Genomic DNA, 15,743 nt, shown 5'->3' with positions numbered 1-15,743 from the left:
ATCAAAACCTCTAACCAAGAACAAGCATAAAGCACAACAAGGATCATTCAACTATGTTTCCTGTGTAAAACAAAGCATCAAACAGAGCAGGCAATTATTATGGACCAGCAAGGATCAACGTTATGATTTCCATCGCAGTGCCTAAACGTAAAGACAACGCATCATCTTGGAACAGGCATCTTTAGCCTTTGAATACAATGTAATCCACTTATACCGATATTGAGGAAAACAGAAAATCTGATCCCTACAAGCATCTGATCCCTGATCCCTCTAAGCGGTGGATCACTCGGTTCTCGGGTCGATGAAGAACGCAGCCAGCTGCGAGACTTGGTGTGAATTGCAGGACACACTGAGCACTGATTCTTCGAACGCACATTGCGCCCTTGGGTCTTCCCTTGGGTTCGTCTTGTCGGTGCTGCGATTCACACGTTTACTTCTGCTGACGCAGGCCTTCCTGTTAACTAGGCATGACAGTGGCTGCCTGGACGCTTCATTCCCGAAGAAAAGTGGATTCCATCACTACGGCTGCGAATTTTGCCCCACGGACGATTCTGACGGATTCGACGCTGCTTGCCACGAACATTGTGCTGCCTTGTCGGTGGGTGTGGTAGACTGGCGGCTACAAATACCGGCTGGCGTCACAGCGACATCGGGGCGTGGAACCGGCGAAATGTCGGTGCTGCGATTCACACGTTTACTTCTGCTGACGCAGGTTGGTCTACGTTCTGCAAAATTTAGTTTTTATTTTTTGCCGGTAACGCCCCACATGTTGTTTCGTTGCATGCATGGTTCTCACGTAGTTAGACATCATGTTAGACGCCGGTTCGTACTGTTGAGAAACGCTGCATTTTTCTTCTTGTTACTGCTGCTCTGTGGTGACATGGAGCTAAATCCAGGCCCGACCCCCCAAGGCACGAGTAGTGAACTTGTTGCTGCCGTGAAGTGCCTACCACGAATTCTGGAAGTTCAAGAAAATATTCTTAAAGAATTGGGAGCTCTGCGAGAACACCAAGAAATAATTGAAAACAAAATCGGAACGTTATCTTCAAAAATTGAAGGTCTGCTTGAACAGCCAGCCAACGCTGAAAAGGATGAGTTGAAATCCCAAAATGGCCATCTGACAAGTGCTGTAAATGCGGTGCTAGCAAAACAAGATGACATGGAAAACCGGTCCCGTAGAAATAACTTGCTCTTTTTTGGTGCTTCAGATACGGACAAAGAATCATGGAATGATTCGGAGGCTAAGGTCATATCAATCTGCGACGAAAAACTGGGTGTTAAAATTGATCCCGCTGCAATTGAGAGGGCGCATAGAATAGGCAGGTATGATGAAAACAAAAAGAGACCAATCATTGTTAAATTTAACTTATTTAAGGACAAACAGCGGGTTCTCTCTGTTGCATCTAAGTTTAAGGATACCGGTTACTCAGTGAGTGAAGACTACTCGCCCAGTGTGCGTCAGTTAAGGAGCAGGTTAAGTGCGTATGCCCGAGGTCTAAACGTTAAGTATGCGTTAAAGTACGATAAACTAATAATCAATGTGAAAGCATACATTTTTGACAGCGCTACTGATTCTGTTCGTGAATTCGTGCAATAGCAGTCATGTACCCCTCCCCGTCATAATAGGCACTCTATGAGCCAGCTATCTTTTCTTATCGTGAATTGTCGGAGTGTTAGGAACAAGACTGCTGATTTTGCCAGTTTAGTAGGGGTAACACAGGCTCATGTTGTTATTGGAACTGAGTCTTGGCTTGACCACAATATAACAAGCTCTGAAGTTTTTCCCTCGTGTTATGTAGCATATCGAAAGGATCGAGACGCGCATGGCGGTGGAGTGTTTATTCTTGTACGCGACGACATCCAAAGTGTACCAATCAGCGATGTTCATGATGGTGCAGAATCTGTATGGTGCAAAATAATTTTGTCAAATGGGGAGAGCCTTGCCGTGGGATCATTCTACAGGCCACCTAGTTCAAACAACCCGGAAATATTTCACAGGGTATCGAGATTGCTGTCAAGCTTATCATCAGATATGATTATTCTGGGAGGCGATTTTAACATGCCTGATGTCGTATGGAACAACCGGCTTCCTGTCGAACAAAGTAGATCAGCGCTACACTCAGCCTTTTATGAAATGATCCGCAACGATGGGCTCTTTCAATTTGTGGATTTTCCGACTCGCTTATGCACAACTGGTGCAAATGTCTTAGATTTGCTTTTTAGCAATCAAAATGGTACAGTTGAATCTGTTACAGTGGCACCGGGAATAAGTGACCATGAAGCTGTTGCCGCCACTGTTTTTTGCAAGAAACCCGAATTTCAAAAAGGGCGTTCAAGAAAAATATTTCTGTACGAGAGAGGGAACTACGATGCTGTAAAGAATGCTTTAGTAAATTACTTTCCTTTGTTTCTCAGTTATAGCGTAACGTGTGACGTGGATGGCTTGTGGATCGCATTTAAGGACAAGCTTCTCTACTTGATTACATCGTACGTTCCTTCTAAGACTGTATCAGGGAAACTACGCGCTGACAAACCTTGGATTTCAAGGGAATTACGTAGATCCATTAGAAGAAAGGCCACACTGTATAAGAAATATCGTAAAACTAAGAGCCCCTCCTTATTCACAAAACTGAAGTTATTGACGTGTTCGCTTAAGACAGAACTGAAAAGTGGTCTTTATCGGAAAAGATAAGGGTTAATCCAAAACAAGTGTGGAAGCATATCAAAAATACTAAAAAAGATAACATTGGAATTCCGTCTTTGGTGCACAATAACAGCGTTGTGGCAGACGACTTGAGTAAAGCTGAAATTTTTAATGCGTATTTTCACTCAGTATTTGTCAGTGATCGGAGACGCGTTGGGCGTTCGCATGTGGACGGACGCACTCCACATAGGCTCCGTGTCTTTTCGAAGATTCCGACCCAATTTTCACGTGGGCCACCGAAAATTTTCGGCTACATCGACGGATAACGTCCCCTGGACCACGGCGACACCACTCCTGAGCCGGTAGGCCCATTTTTTGGACTTTTATCGGACTTTCGAGTGGCCACCTGCGGCCGGGAACGCTGAGCCTAGCGTAGGCCTAGCGCGTTCCCGGGGCGGCCCCGTGCGGTGCTTGCGTGTCTAGACATCGGCCAGCATGGAACCCCGGGACACTGACGACCCTATCATGAATGAACCTACCCGGACCTCGGCCCAGGGTTCGGCGAATATTGAAAGTACGGACGAATCTCCTGCCGCGCCGCCGGTCAATGCGAGCCCCGGACTTGGGGACGCAGTGACCGAGGCCATGGAGACCTCGCCACCGCAGCGGGACGACGGGGCCGACATCGACCCACTGCAAGACGAAGACATGGATCGTTGGCAGCTTGTTTCTTACAAACGGCGCCTAAAAAGGAAAGGCTCGAAGAAAGGCTCGAAGGGGCCAGGCGATCCCCGGGAAGAAGCAAGCAACAAGATAGCGCCGACAGCCGCAGCTGGCGGAGCAGAAACGCGAGTGAGTGGCGTGCCGCGCTTTCCATTAAAACCACATCTGGCGGGAGCGCAGCGGCAGATCAGGCCACGTCCGCCGCCGCTACCGAGGGATGATATCAAAATCATTTATCGCCCCAAGGGAGGACTAAAAATCAGCGAAATCCGTGTCGACCAGGCAACGCAAGCCCTCGTCGCGGCCAGCGGAGGAACTATCAAGGAAGAAGACTTCATCATGAGACTCCGGCCCGGATCGAACATCATGATTGCGAGCACGCCCGACCTGGACATCGGCGACGTGCTCAGGAAGATCGAAAAGCTCACGATCAATGACCAGACCTATGCAACCAACACCTATCCAGCCCTACCGGACGACCTGAAGCGTGCGGTAATTCACGGAGTCATGCCGGGGCAATCACCGGCCCTGCTGAAATCGAGGCTGCGGCTTCGATCACAAGGAGTGAAGATCCTGGAAGCGAGAATGCTGGGCAAGTCGGAAACGGCGCTCATCACGTTCGACGGCCCGTATATCCCGCAGTGGGTCATCTACCGATCCGGAGAATTCAAGACCTACCCATATCGTCCTACGAGACAGATCTGCTACGTGTGCGGAGAGCAAGGCCATCGTTCGGACGTCTGTCCAACGCCGAACACCAAGCTCTGCAGGACGTGCGGCACACACGACCCACCAGAAGCCACCCGTGCAAGGCCAAATGCATGGTGTGCGAAGGCGACCACGTTACCACGGAGTGCCGTCCACGCCTCAAGACTACTGAGGAGCTCCGGGGCAGCACGACCGGCGGCCGGCAGTCCCGGAAACAACAATGGCAGCAGCAGCAGCACCAACTGCCGCAGCAGCAACAACCGCAGCAGCAGCAGCAGAACCCGCACCTGAGTCGAGAGCGCCGACCCAGGTGGCTTAGCTCGGAGCGGGACCATGGCCGCTCCTCGAGCCGAGGCCGTAGCACCGTGCGAGATCACAGCCAGAGCCGATCCAGGGATGACTCTTTCCCGCCGCTAAACCGGTCAACGGCCAAGCCGAAGCAGCAGCAGCAGCAGCCGCCGCAGAAACAACAGAAGGGCGGCGTCAAGGTGAGCTGGGGAGCGGGCTCTCCGAACCCACTGATTCCGCACTCGGATCAAGATAATATTACGCGTAACTCGAAGAAAATTAAAACTCTAAGAGAGGAGAATGCACATCTCCGAAAAAAAATCGATGACCTCATTAAAGAGATGCAGGCTCAGAGAAAAGGGCACGTACCGCGGCCCCCGACTCCGGCGGCCGAAGTGCAACGAACTCCAACCCCCTTAGAAGTGAGCCCCGAAGAATTCAGAACTTTCATGCAGCGCATGGAGGATTTCATGATTCGCACCGAAGGACAGTTCCGACAAACTCATGCAAGATTAGATGCCATGCAGGTCCAACTCAACCTGTCAGAACAGAACATCACATTACTACAGCAAAAAGTTGCGTTGCAGGACCAAAGTTTCCGCAGCCACGTCAAAAGTCAAAATACGCAACGAATAACAAACGAGGCCCGGGACAGGCTCATACACGAGCGCCGTTTCGGAACTGAAGGCTCCAATCAGAACAATGCCCAAAACAATGGCTAAACAAACTCCACTAGAAATCTGGCAATGGAACTGCAGGGGGTACCGCCAAAAGCAGGGACTCCTAATGCAGTTTTTACATACGCAAGGCTCAACACCCGATATAATAGCTTTACAGGAAACTAACACGACACCGTCACTCAGGGGATATACGTGCTACGATAGCGGACGCACGGCAACCTTGGTCAGCAAAAAGTTGGTAGCCATAGCCCATGACCCAATTCCCAACACCAAAATTGAACACTTAGTGACGGAAATTATTCCCAAAAAGAAGCGTAAGGAAAAGAGTGTCTTTCTAGTAAACCTCTATAGCCCGCCTCGCCAGCGGGACGCGAATTTTGATATACTCTTTCTAGGGGCCAGCAAACTTGCGAAAATCAACTCGTTGCTCATTGTAGGCGACTTCAACGCTCGCGGACAGCAATGGGGATACCCCACTAATAATCACAAAGGTATACAGGTCGAGGACGCGGCGGAAGCGATCCAATGTACCCTCTTAACAGACCAACTTCATCCCACGCGCCTTGGCACTTCGATCTGCCCGGATACGTGTCCGGACTTAACGTTTGTCAGGGGAGCGAAGCACGCAACGTGGGAGAATCTGCTGGAGAATATAGGCAGTGACCACTATATCCTGAAGACCACGATAGCAGCCACCAACATCAAGCGCAAGCTCGGCACGGCCAAGATCACCAACTGGCCGGCTTTCCGCAAGGCTTGCGCGGACCTGGAAGGGGGGATTACTTCCATAGATGATTGGTGTCAACAACTTAAAGACATCCAGAAGCGGTACACTCAGGAAGTGGATCGCACCGAGCAAACACCTGAGGTGGACCCTCGGCTCATCAGGCTGTGGGAGGCACGTCGAGGACTCACCAAGCGCTGGAAGAAGCAGCGCTTTAACAGGAAGCTCAAGCTCAAGATCGCAGAAGTCACCAAGATAGCGGAGGAGTACGCGACTCAACTGGCCAGGCAGAGCTGGCAGCAGTTCAGTAGCTCGCTGGACGGCACCCTCAGCACGGCCAAAACGTGGCGTATACTCAAGACCCTCCTCGACCCTACCCAAACCAGGGCCGAAAGCGGGAAAGCTATCCGCAGACTCGTCCACACCTTCGAGGGTACGGAAGAGGAACTGCTAGATAAGGCCAAAGAGAAATGCTACAGCACGACCTTGCCTGCGGCATACGCGAAACCATACCTGGGGAAACCGAACAGCCACTTAGACAGGCCGATCACCAGGGAAGAAGTGTTCGCTACCATAAAGGCATGCACGCGCAACACTGCGGCGGGAGAAGACAAGATCCAGAACGCACTCATACGCAACCTCTGCGACGAGGCGGTCGACCAACTGACCACCTTCCTCAACGGGCACTGGGCCGCAGGAACGGTTCCTGAAGAGTGGAAGCATGCAGAGGTCGTAATGATCCCCAAACCGGGTAAGAAACTCCAGATCGAAAATCTCCGACCTATCTCACTCACCTCCTGCCTAGGCAAGCTCTACGAGCGAGTCGTTACTCGGAGGCTCCAAAGCTACATGGAAGACGAAGACCTGTACCCCCACAGTATGTTCGGCTTCCGAGCCCACCTCTCCACCCAGGACATCCTCTTACAACTCAAAGAGGAAGTCCTCACCAACGTCCCGAGCGTAGGCGAGAACGTGGTTATGACCCTCGACATCAAAGGAGCCTTTGACAACGTTAGCCACACGGCTGTAATGGAAGGACTCGACAACCTCCACTGCGGCGAGAAAATTCACAGCTACGTGAAGGCCTTTCTCTCCAACCGCACTGCAACGGTTGGGCTCGGAGACCTTCGTAGCGCTAAATTTTCGACCCCAAACAAAGGCACACCTCAAGGGTCCGTCATCTCGCCACTACTTTTCAACGTGGCCATGATCGGCCTCGCAAGACAACTCGAGAAGATCGAAGGCATACAGCACGCAATATACGCTGACGACGTCACGGTCTGGGTTACCACTGGGTCGCTCGGCCAGAAAGAAGAACGACTGCAAGCAGCGGCTACCTGCGTGGAAGAATATGCCAGTGCACGAGGCCTCGCCTGCTCCACCGAAAAATCAGAACTCCTGCGAGTCCACAAAGGGAAACACAAGGAAGGGTCCCTCAATGTCTCCCTCGAAGGACAGCTAATTCCCGAACGAGACAAGATACGCGTCTTGGGAATGTGGCTGCAGAGCAACCAGCGATGCGGCCATACGCTCGGCCTTCTCAAGCAATCGACCACTCAGGTCGCCAGAATGATCACGCGCGTGTCGCAGAAGCGGAGCGGCATGCGAGAGGGGGATACCCTGCGCCTGGTTCAGAGCCTGGTGGTTAGTCGCGTGGGTTACGCCCTCCCGTACTTCAACCTCAACAAAGGAGAAGTGGATAGTGCAGACACCATACTCCGCAAAGCTTACAAGACAGCCCTGCATCTACCAATGAACACCTCCAACGAAAAACTATTGGCTCTTGGAATTCACAACACCTTCGAAGAGATCAAAGAAGCCCAACTGGTCACGCAGTTAGCTAGGCTCCAGCAGACTCCTACGGGGCGCTCGCTCCTTAGCCGACTGGGGCTAGGCGGAACTGCGGAATTCGAGAATCGTACTGCGAGCATACCGGACGCAATCCGCCAGACGCTAAAGGTTCGCTCCCTTCCCCGGAACATGGACCCCAACTTGCATGCGGCCCGTAGGGCAGCCCGGGCGAGGTATGTACAACAAAATCTAGCTACAAAATCCACAACGGTATACACGGACGCGGCTCCGTATACAAGAAGCTCACATAACAGTACAGTGGCGGTAGTTATTGATTCGAACCTAAAGGAATTAGCTAGCGCCTCAGTGAGGGATTGCACGGTAACCGAAGGGGAGGAGCTGGCCGTAGCTCTAGCGGCGGTAGCCGGTTATCGAAGCAACATGTCCCTTACCATCCTTACAGATTCGAGAGAAGCGTGCCGTAACTACATGAACGGCCGCATAGGTCGCGCCGCGCTCCGGCTCCTCCAGAGCGCGACCCCACCAAAAGTCATACATAGCATTTACTGGGTGCCAGGACACACCGACATAGCGGGGAACGAACGCGCCGACGAGGTAGCTCGAGGGTATACGAGCCGAGCTTCCTCCCAATCGGACGATCTACCCGACCGAGTCAGTCCTACGTACTCAGACATTCTCAACTACTATAAGGGGGTACGGATCCGCTATCCGCCGCCTCATCCTGATCTAAATCAACTAGAGGCAGTGTATTGGCGAAGATTGCAGACAGGAACATTCTCAAACCTGCATATCCTTAGCAAGATTTACCCGACGCAATATCGGGACACTTGCCCGTGGTGTGGCAGCAAACCATCGTTGTACCACATCACGTGGGAATGCAGTAAAAACGACAGCTTTCGCAAAGACCCGAGTGCGGAACAGTGGGAGAGCCGGCTCTCCAGCGGCGATCTGGGTTGCCAACAAGGTCTGATCCAGCACGCCCAACGAGCAGCGAAGCTCAGCGGAGCCCTGGAATAGGGGCACCGACCCTGTGAGAAGAAGGGAGATGGACCTCTTCTTTCTCGTCTGCTACTAGCACCTTTCTAGAGCATTAAAAGTCTTTCCTACCTACCTACCTTGTCAGTGATCAAGCAGATCTCAATTTAGTCACGCAAAATTTCACACACTTGCCGGAAATGGAAGATGTAATGATAACTGAGACGGGTGTGATGACGCTGCTGTCTAATCTAAATTCCCATTCTGCCCACGGCCCAGACGGTATATCTAATCATATTTTGAAGCTATGTGCAATAGAAATAGCTCCATTTTTGATCGCAATATTCAATAAATCCCTGGATTATAAAAAACTCCCAAACGACTGGAAGCTTGCAAATGTAACGCCAATACATAAAGATGGTGATCGCGCAAATATATGCAATTACAGACCGGTGTCCCTCACCTCTGTTTCTTGTAAAACACTGGAGCATATAATATATTCTGGTCTTATGAAGCACCTTAATGGTCATGATTTCTTCACTACCGCTCAACATGGTTTCCGTTCGGGCCTATCGTGTACAACTCAGCTCACCGAGTTCATCCATGATGTTGCGGAAGGTATAGATAGGGGTGTTCAAATAGACGCAGTTTTTCTTGATTTCCGCAAGGCTTTTGACGTGGTTTCGCATTCTCTACTCTTAACAAAGTTATCGTATTTAGGTATACCTTCTAGACTTCTTGGATGGATTCAAGATTATTTGTATGCACGGCGACAACGGGTACTTATTAACGGTGTCACTTCGCAGTCTGTTCAGGTTTTATCGGGTGTGCCGCAAGGCTCAGTACTTGGGCCTTTGTTGTTTCTTGTTTTTGTAAATGATTTGCCGAGTGAACTGTGCTCCCGTGTTAGGCTGTACGCTGATGACTGTGTTCTTTACCGTTCTGTCACGTGCGCAAATGATACCATTCTGTTGCAGTCTGACCTTGACAAGGTATGTGCGTGGTGTGACAAATGGAAGATGACTCTCAACACCAGTAAATGTTACCTCATGCAGTTCACAAACAAAAAAAAGAAGATATGGGGCAACTATAATCTAAATCAATCTGTTCTACAGACAAAGGACAGAGTAAAGTATCTCGGTATCACATTTACAGCGAAGTTGGATTGGACCGCACACGTCGACGCGATAACTGCCAGGGCTTCCTGCGTTCTCAACCTTTTTAAAAGAAACTTTAAACATACGACTCCACGCCTAAAAGAAACATTGTACTTTACGAATGTCAGGCCAATTCTCGAATACGGATGCGTATGTTGGGACCCGTTCACAAATATTTTAAAGGACAAGCTAGAACGAGTTCAGAAGCGGGCAGCAAGGTTCGTAACTGGGAATTACAACTTTAAGGTTAGAGGTTCTGAACTTCGGGAAGCTCTTGGTTGGAAGTTATTATCCCACCGAAGAAAAGTTTTTAGAATAAAGTTTTTGTACGACATTTACAATAATAAAACAGGAATTAATAAAAGCCTCTATTTAAGGCAACCTCACTACGTTTCGAGTAGAAGGGACAATACCATGAAAATTAGAGAATATAACTGCCGGATCAATACATTTAAATATTCATTTTTTCCCAACACAATAAGTGACTGGAATCTGCTGCCTAATGAAGTGTTTGAGAGCGAGAATTTCCAGGCAGCAATTGACCTTGCAATATTCTGATTATGCTGCTGTCAGTGTTGGTTCTGTGTCTCGGGTGCAATCAGAATGCTTTTATCTTTTTGGAAGTTCTTATCATTTTTCTGTAACTTTTATTTCTGTTTTGTTCTCTTGTGCTGTATTGAATTTTACTGTTAATGTACTTACCCCCCCCCCCCTACAATAATGCCTCTCAAGGCGCTGTAGGTACCTTGAATAAATATATAAATAAATTATCATTATATTGCCGCCAATATTTGCAGTGGTTGTTCGTTTCTCAAATCTGCCGCGACACCACCTTATCGCTTTGTTTGCGACGCAAGACGCGACTAGATTTATCTCGATTGATCGCAGCCAGGCAAAGCTGATTCTACGTTGTTCCGGAATGTTCTAGTAACTTTGCGCCCTTTATCTCGAATGTTCGCTATCAGCTTTAAATTGAGCACGGCCGACAGCGGCGGGCATTCTGTTCGACGACCGCCGAGCACGCTTGTCGCTTCGCCGCCGCCGAGTGATTCAGTCCATTTTGGGGTGCAAGTCAGCCCTATAAACAGTTTTTTTAGAAGACCCTTTCGTCCGTCTTCATCGCTGCTTCGACTGCTGTCGCCACTACGTGACATCTGGCGGAGGTGCGGGGTAGCCTTCCATGTTCCGGACGCCCCCTTCAAGTCGTGAAGCCAGCCCTGAGCGCTTCGCACCCGAGGACCAGCCAGCAGCTCAGCGAGCCAGCCGACGTCTCCAGGGAGAGGAGCCTGAGTTCGGGAAACTGCCGGACCGCACCAGACAGCGAAAAGACGCTGCTACCAGCACTGCAACCTCGCCAAAGATGTCGACACCGATCATACTGCAGCAGCCGCGGGTGCCGCCAACTTTCAATGGATCCCTAGGCGAAGACCCTGAAGAATGGTTGGACCAATTTGAGCGCGTGGCGTCATTCAACAAGTGGGATGATGCGGCAAAGATTGGACACGTTTTTTTCTCATTGGATGGCTCCGCACGCACGTGGTACGAAAACTACGAGTCCTTCCTTACGACATGGGAGCTATTCAAGAGAGAACTATTGAAGGTATTCACCAGTGTCGTGAGGAAAGAAAGAGCCGAACGACTCCTCGAGTCCAGGATCCAGCTTCCGAATGATCCCGTCCGCAGTTACGTCGAGGAGATGAAGCGCCTGTTTCGCCGCGCCGATCCTGGGATGACCGAGGAAAAGAAAGTTCAGTTTTTAATGCGCGGCGTAAAAGAACAACTCTTTGCAAGCCTCGTCCGCCAGCCGCCAAAAACAGTCGAGGAGTTTATGCAAGAAGCCTGCATGATTGAGAATACCCTCGACGTTCGAGCTCGGCAGTACAATCACCCTTGCTCTGCCTGTGCAATCCGTTCGGACACGCCGGCCACCACCAGCGACAGCTTGCGGGAAGTTATCCGCGAAATCGTCCGAGAGGAGCTACGCCGATTACTGCCACCTTCCCCACAGCCACAAGCAGCGACTCTGATGGATGTGGTACGGGAAGAAGTGCAACAGGCACTTGGCACCCCGACAGCCACAGAACCCCAGGCCATGACCTACGCCGCTGCAGTAAGTACTGCTCAGCCCCAGCGACAACCCCCACGTCCTCCCCGAGATGAGCCAATCGTTCCACAACGCCGCCTCCCAGCCCCCGCCCGCCCAGCCTATGACCGACGCTCAAGCCCCAGGAAATGCGACGCCTGGAGGACTTCCGACAACCGGCCGTTGTGCTTCCATTGCGGTGAGGCCGGCCATATTCTTCGTCAATGCCCGTACCGACGTATCGGTCTTCGAGGATTTGCCGTTAACGCCCCACGACCACGCTTCGGACAACGTCCGCACGAAATCGACGAGTACCTGCGTCGAGAAGAGTACACGCCGAACCGCTTTTCGCGCTCACCATCGCCGTCAACCTCGCGCTTTGCGTCGCCACGCCGCAGCTACGCAGCCGCGGTACGAGGAAGGTCTCCCAGCCCCCGTAGGGGAAACTAAAGGCAGCAACCTCTGGAGGTGAGGTTGCTCACGAGCTAAACGCCGAAGATCCTCCACCGACCACGTCCCATGAAGACGATGCACCCGCGACGCCGCATGAAGAACCGACACTCGCTGCACCGACGCCGCACACAATGAGAACCTCGACCACGACGCAAGCTACCTTGAAATCGACGCTGCCACCCAGAGGAGCTACGACCACACGCCCAACCCGTGACTCGCATACGCGACGAAGCCGTGACCCGACGCCGAGAGCGACATGCAATGCAAGAGCCAGGGCCTCCGACCTAGAAGTGACTATCGACGGCCGGAAAGTCACCGCTCTAGTCGACACAGGAGCCGATTACTCGGTGATGAATGGAACATTCGCTGCGCAGCTCAGAAAAGCCACAACGGCTTGGGACGGCCCACAAATTCGCACCGCTGGGGGCCACCTCATTACGCCATCAGGACGATGCACAGCGCGAGAGACTGTAAAAGGACATACCTATGCTGCGACCTTTGTTGTGCTACCGCAATGCTCCCGCGAAGTGATCTTGGGTATGGATTTCCTTAATGAGCATCAGGCGATCATCGACCTGCGATCCAAGCTGATCACGCTTTCGACGGACGAAGCCATCGCTTCGATGAAAACTCGGGAAAATCACGTTGCCCTAAGTGTCCTGGAGGAAGAAGTGAGCGTCCCACCCCGTTCAAGCGTTATCGTGACCGTAGGCGCCACGAAAGCCATAAACACTGAAGCCATCATCGAAGGGAACATGCAGTTGCTACTAGACCGAGGAATCAGCATCGCAAGAGGCATCGCACATTTCCGCAACGGCCAGGCCGAAGTACTGCTGACTAACTTCAGCGAAGAATACCGGCATATTAACAGAGGAATGACGATTGCTTTCTACGACGAAATATCTGACGTACGAGATTCCTTCGCCCTCTCCGACCCCTCCGCAGAAGATCCGCCTGACCAAGAGAACTCGCCCACTTTCGACATCAACCCAGCCCTGCACCGGAACAGACAAGACCAGATCCGCAATCTGCTTCAAAACTACAGTGAGTGATTTTCGACATCGCCGAAGGTGCGACAGACCCCAATTGCCAAGCATCGCATTATAACGGATCAACACGTCCGACCTCTCCGTCAAAGCCCCTACCGTGTGTCTCCGCGAGAACGACAAGCCATCCGGGACCAAGTCAAAGAAATGCTTCGCGACGACGTCATCCAGCCTTCAAACAGCCCATGGGCGGCACCGGTTGTTCTAGTGAGAAAGAAAGACGGCGCACATCGATTCTGCGTGGATTACCGCCGCTTGAACAACATAACAAAGAAGGACGTCTACCCCCTCCCCCGCATCGACGACACACTGGACCGCCTCTGCAACGCCAAATATTTCTCATCGATGGACCTCAAGAGCGGCTACTGGCAAATTGAGGTCGACGAAAGAGATCTCGAGAAGACAGCATTCATAACTCCGGATTGGCTGTTTGAGTTCAAGGTGATGCCATTTGGTCTCTGTTCCGCACCAGCGACGTTTCAGCGAGTAATGGATACAGTGCTGGCAGGCCTGAAGTGGCAGATTTGTCTGGTATATTTAGATGACGTCGTTGTCTTCGCCTCGAACTTTGAAGAGCACCTCAAAAGACTTCGAACAGTACTAGACGCAATCAAGTCGTCTGGCCTAACCTTGAAAGCAGAGAAATGCCACTTTACCTACGAAGAGCTGCTGTTTCTAGGCCACATCGTTAGCAAGGAAGGAGTACGCCCAGACCCGCAGAAAACAGCTGCTATTGAACAGTTTCAACCGCCGGCCGATAAGAAAGCAGTGCGCAGATTTCTCGGACTATGCGCATATTACCGACGATTTGTGAAAAACTTTTCGCGCATCGCCGAGCCCCTGACCCAACCGACGAAGGCAGACGTGCCGTTTAAATGGGAAGCGCCGCAAGCAGAAGCTTTCAAGGAACTTCAGCGTCGTTTACAGTCCCCACCGAACCTTGCGCATTTTGATGAAAACGCCGATAATGAAGTTCATACCGACGCAAGCAGCGTGGGACTAGGCGCCGTTCTCGTTCAAAAAAGTGACGGGCTGGAGAAGGTCATCGCATACGCTAGCCCTTCCCTTTCTAAGGCCGAGGCTAACTATTCGACCACTGAGAAGGAGTGCCTTGCCATCATCTGGGCTACGTCGAAATTCCGCCCCTACCTCTACGGACGGCCGTTCAAGGTGGTCAGCGACCACCACGCGCTCTGCTGGCTTGCCAATTTGGAGGATCCCTCTGGCCGACTCGCTCGATGGAGTCTGCGTCTCCAGGAGTTTGACGTCACCGTCGTTTACAAGTCCGGACGCAAGCACACTGACGCCGATTGCCTCTCACGAGCCCCTGTAGATGCACCGCCGCTGGACGACGATGAGGACGCCTTCCTGGGACCCATCAGCGCAAGCTCTTTTGCTCAGCAGCAACGCTCGGACCCCAACCTAAAAGGCCTCATCGAGTACCTGGAAGGCAAGGTTTCTTCACCCCCCGCTTCATTCAAACGAGGACAGTCTTCTTTCTGTGTGCAGAATGAGGTCCTTGTGAAAAAGAACTTTACAGCGAACAAAACAGCCTACCTCCTTGTTGTACCTACTTGTCTCCGCGAAGAAGTTCTACAGGCTTCACACGACGAGCCGACAGCTGGACATCTCGGGTTTACTCGCACCCTCCGCCGCATTCAAGACAAGTATTACTGGCCCCGACTGTCTGCCGATGTCGCACACTATGTGAAAACATGCCGAGATTGTCAGCGACGAAAGACTCCTCCCACACGACCAGCAGGATTTCTGAACCCCATTGAACCTTCCTCAAGATCCTTTCAGCAGATTGGCATGGACTTGCTTGGCCCTTTTCCAACGTCAACATCTGGAAATAAGTGGATCATCATAGCGACCGACTACCTGACCCGCTACGCCGAGGCGAAAGCCCTACCGAACGGAACAGCAGCAGAAGTGGCCAAATTTTTCGTGGAGTGCATTCTTCTTCGACACGGCGCCCCTGATGTGCTCATCACGGACAGAGGAACAGCATTTACGGCGGAACTCACGCAAGCCATCCTGCGCTACAGCCAAACCAGCCACCGGAGGACAACTGCATACCATCCGCAGACCAACGGACTGACCGAGCGCCTGAACAAAACCATCGCTGATATGCTCGCTATGTATGTCGATGCCGAACATAAAACCTGGGATGTCATCCTGCCTTACGTCGTCTTCGCCTACAACACCGCAGTGCAGGAGACCACCCAGATGACGCCTTTTAGGCTCGTCCATGGCAGGGATGCCACGACCACGCTAGACGCCATGCTGCCCAACGTTACAGAAGAAGAGAACGTCGACGTTGCCGCCTACCTTCAACGCGCAGAAGAAGTTCGAAGGCTTGCCCGATTACGGATCAAAGATCAGCAGCGGTCCGACGCCAGACGCTACAACCTACGAAGACGCAACGCGGAATACAAGCCAGGAGACCA

General features: G+C 51.6%; 1 non-coding gene across 1 annotated transcript; it reads left to right on the top strand.

Moving 5' to 3' along the window:
* The first annotated feature begins 266 nt into the window (after positions 1–266).
* On the top strand, positions 267–418 carry LOC144108938 (5.8S ribosomal RNA). The gene has a single exon (XR_013309556.1). It is a non-coding gene; the product is annotated as a 5.8S ribosomal RNA (ribosomal RNA).
* The last annotated feature ends 15,325 nt before the right edge of the window (positions 419–15,743 follow it).

The sequence above is a fragment of the Amblyomma americanum genome, chromosome 10 (assembly GCF_052857255.1).
Source record: "Amblyomma americanum isolate KBUSLIRL-KWMA chromosome 10, ASM5285725v1, whole genome shotgun sequence".
Classification (NCBI taxonomy): Eukaryota; Metazoa; Arthropoda; class Arachnida; order Ixodida; family Ixodidae; genus Amblyomma; species Amblyomma americanum.
Note: the sequence above shows the minus strand (reverse complement) of the source record. Positions and strands in the feature narration are given on the sequence as shown.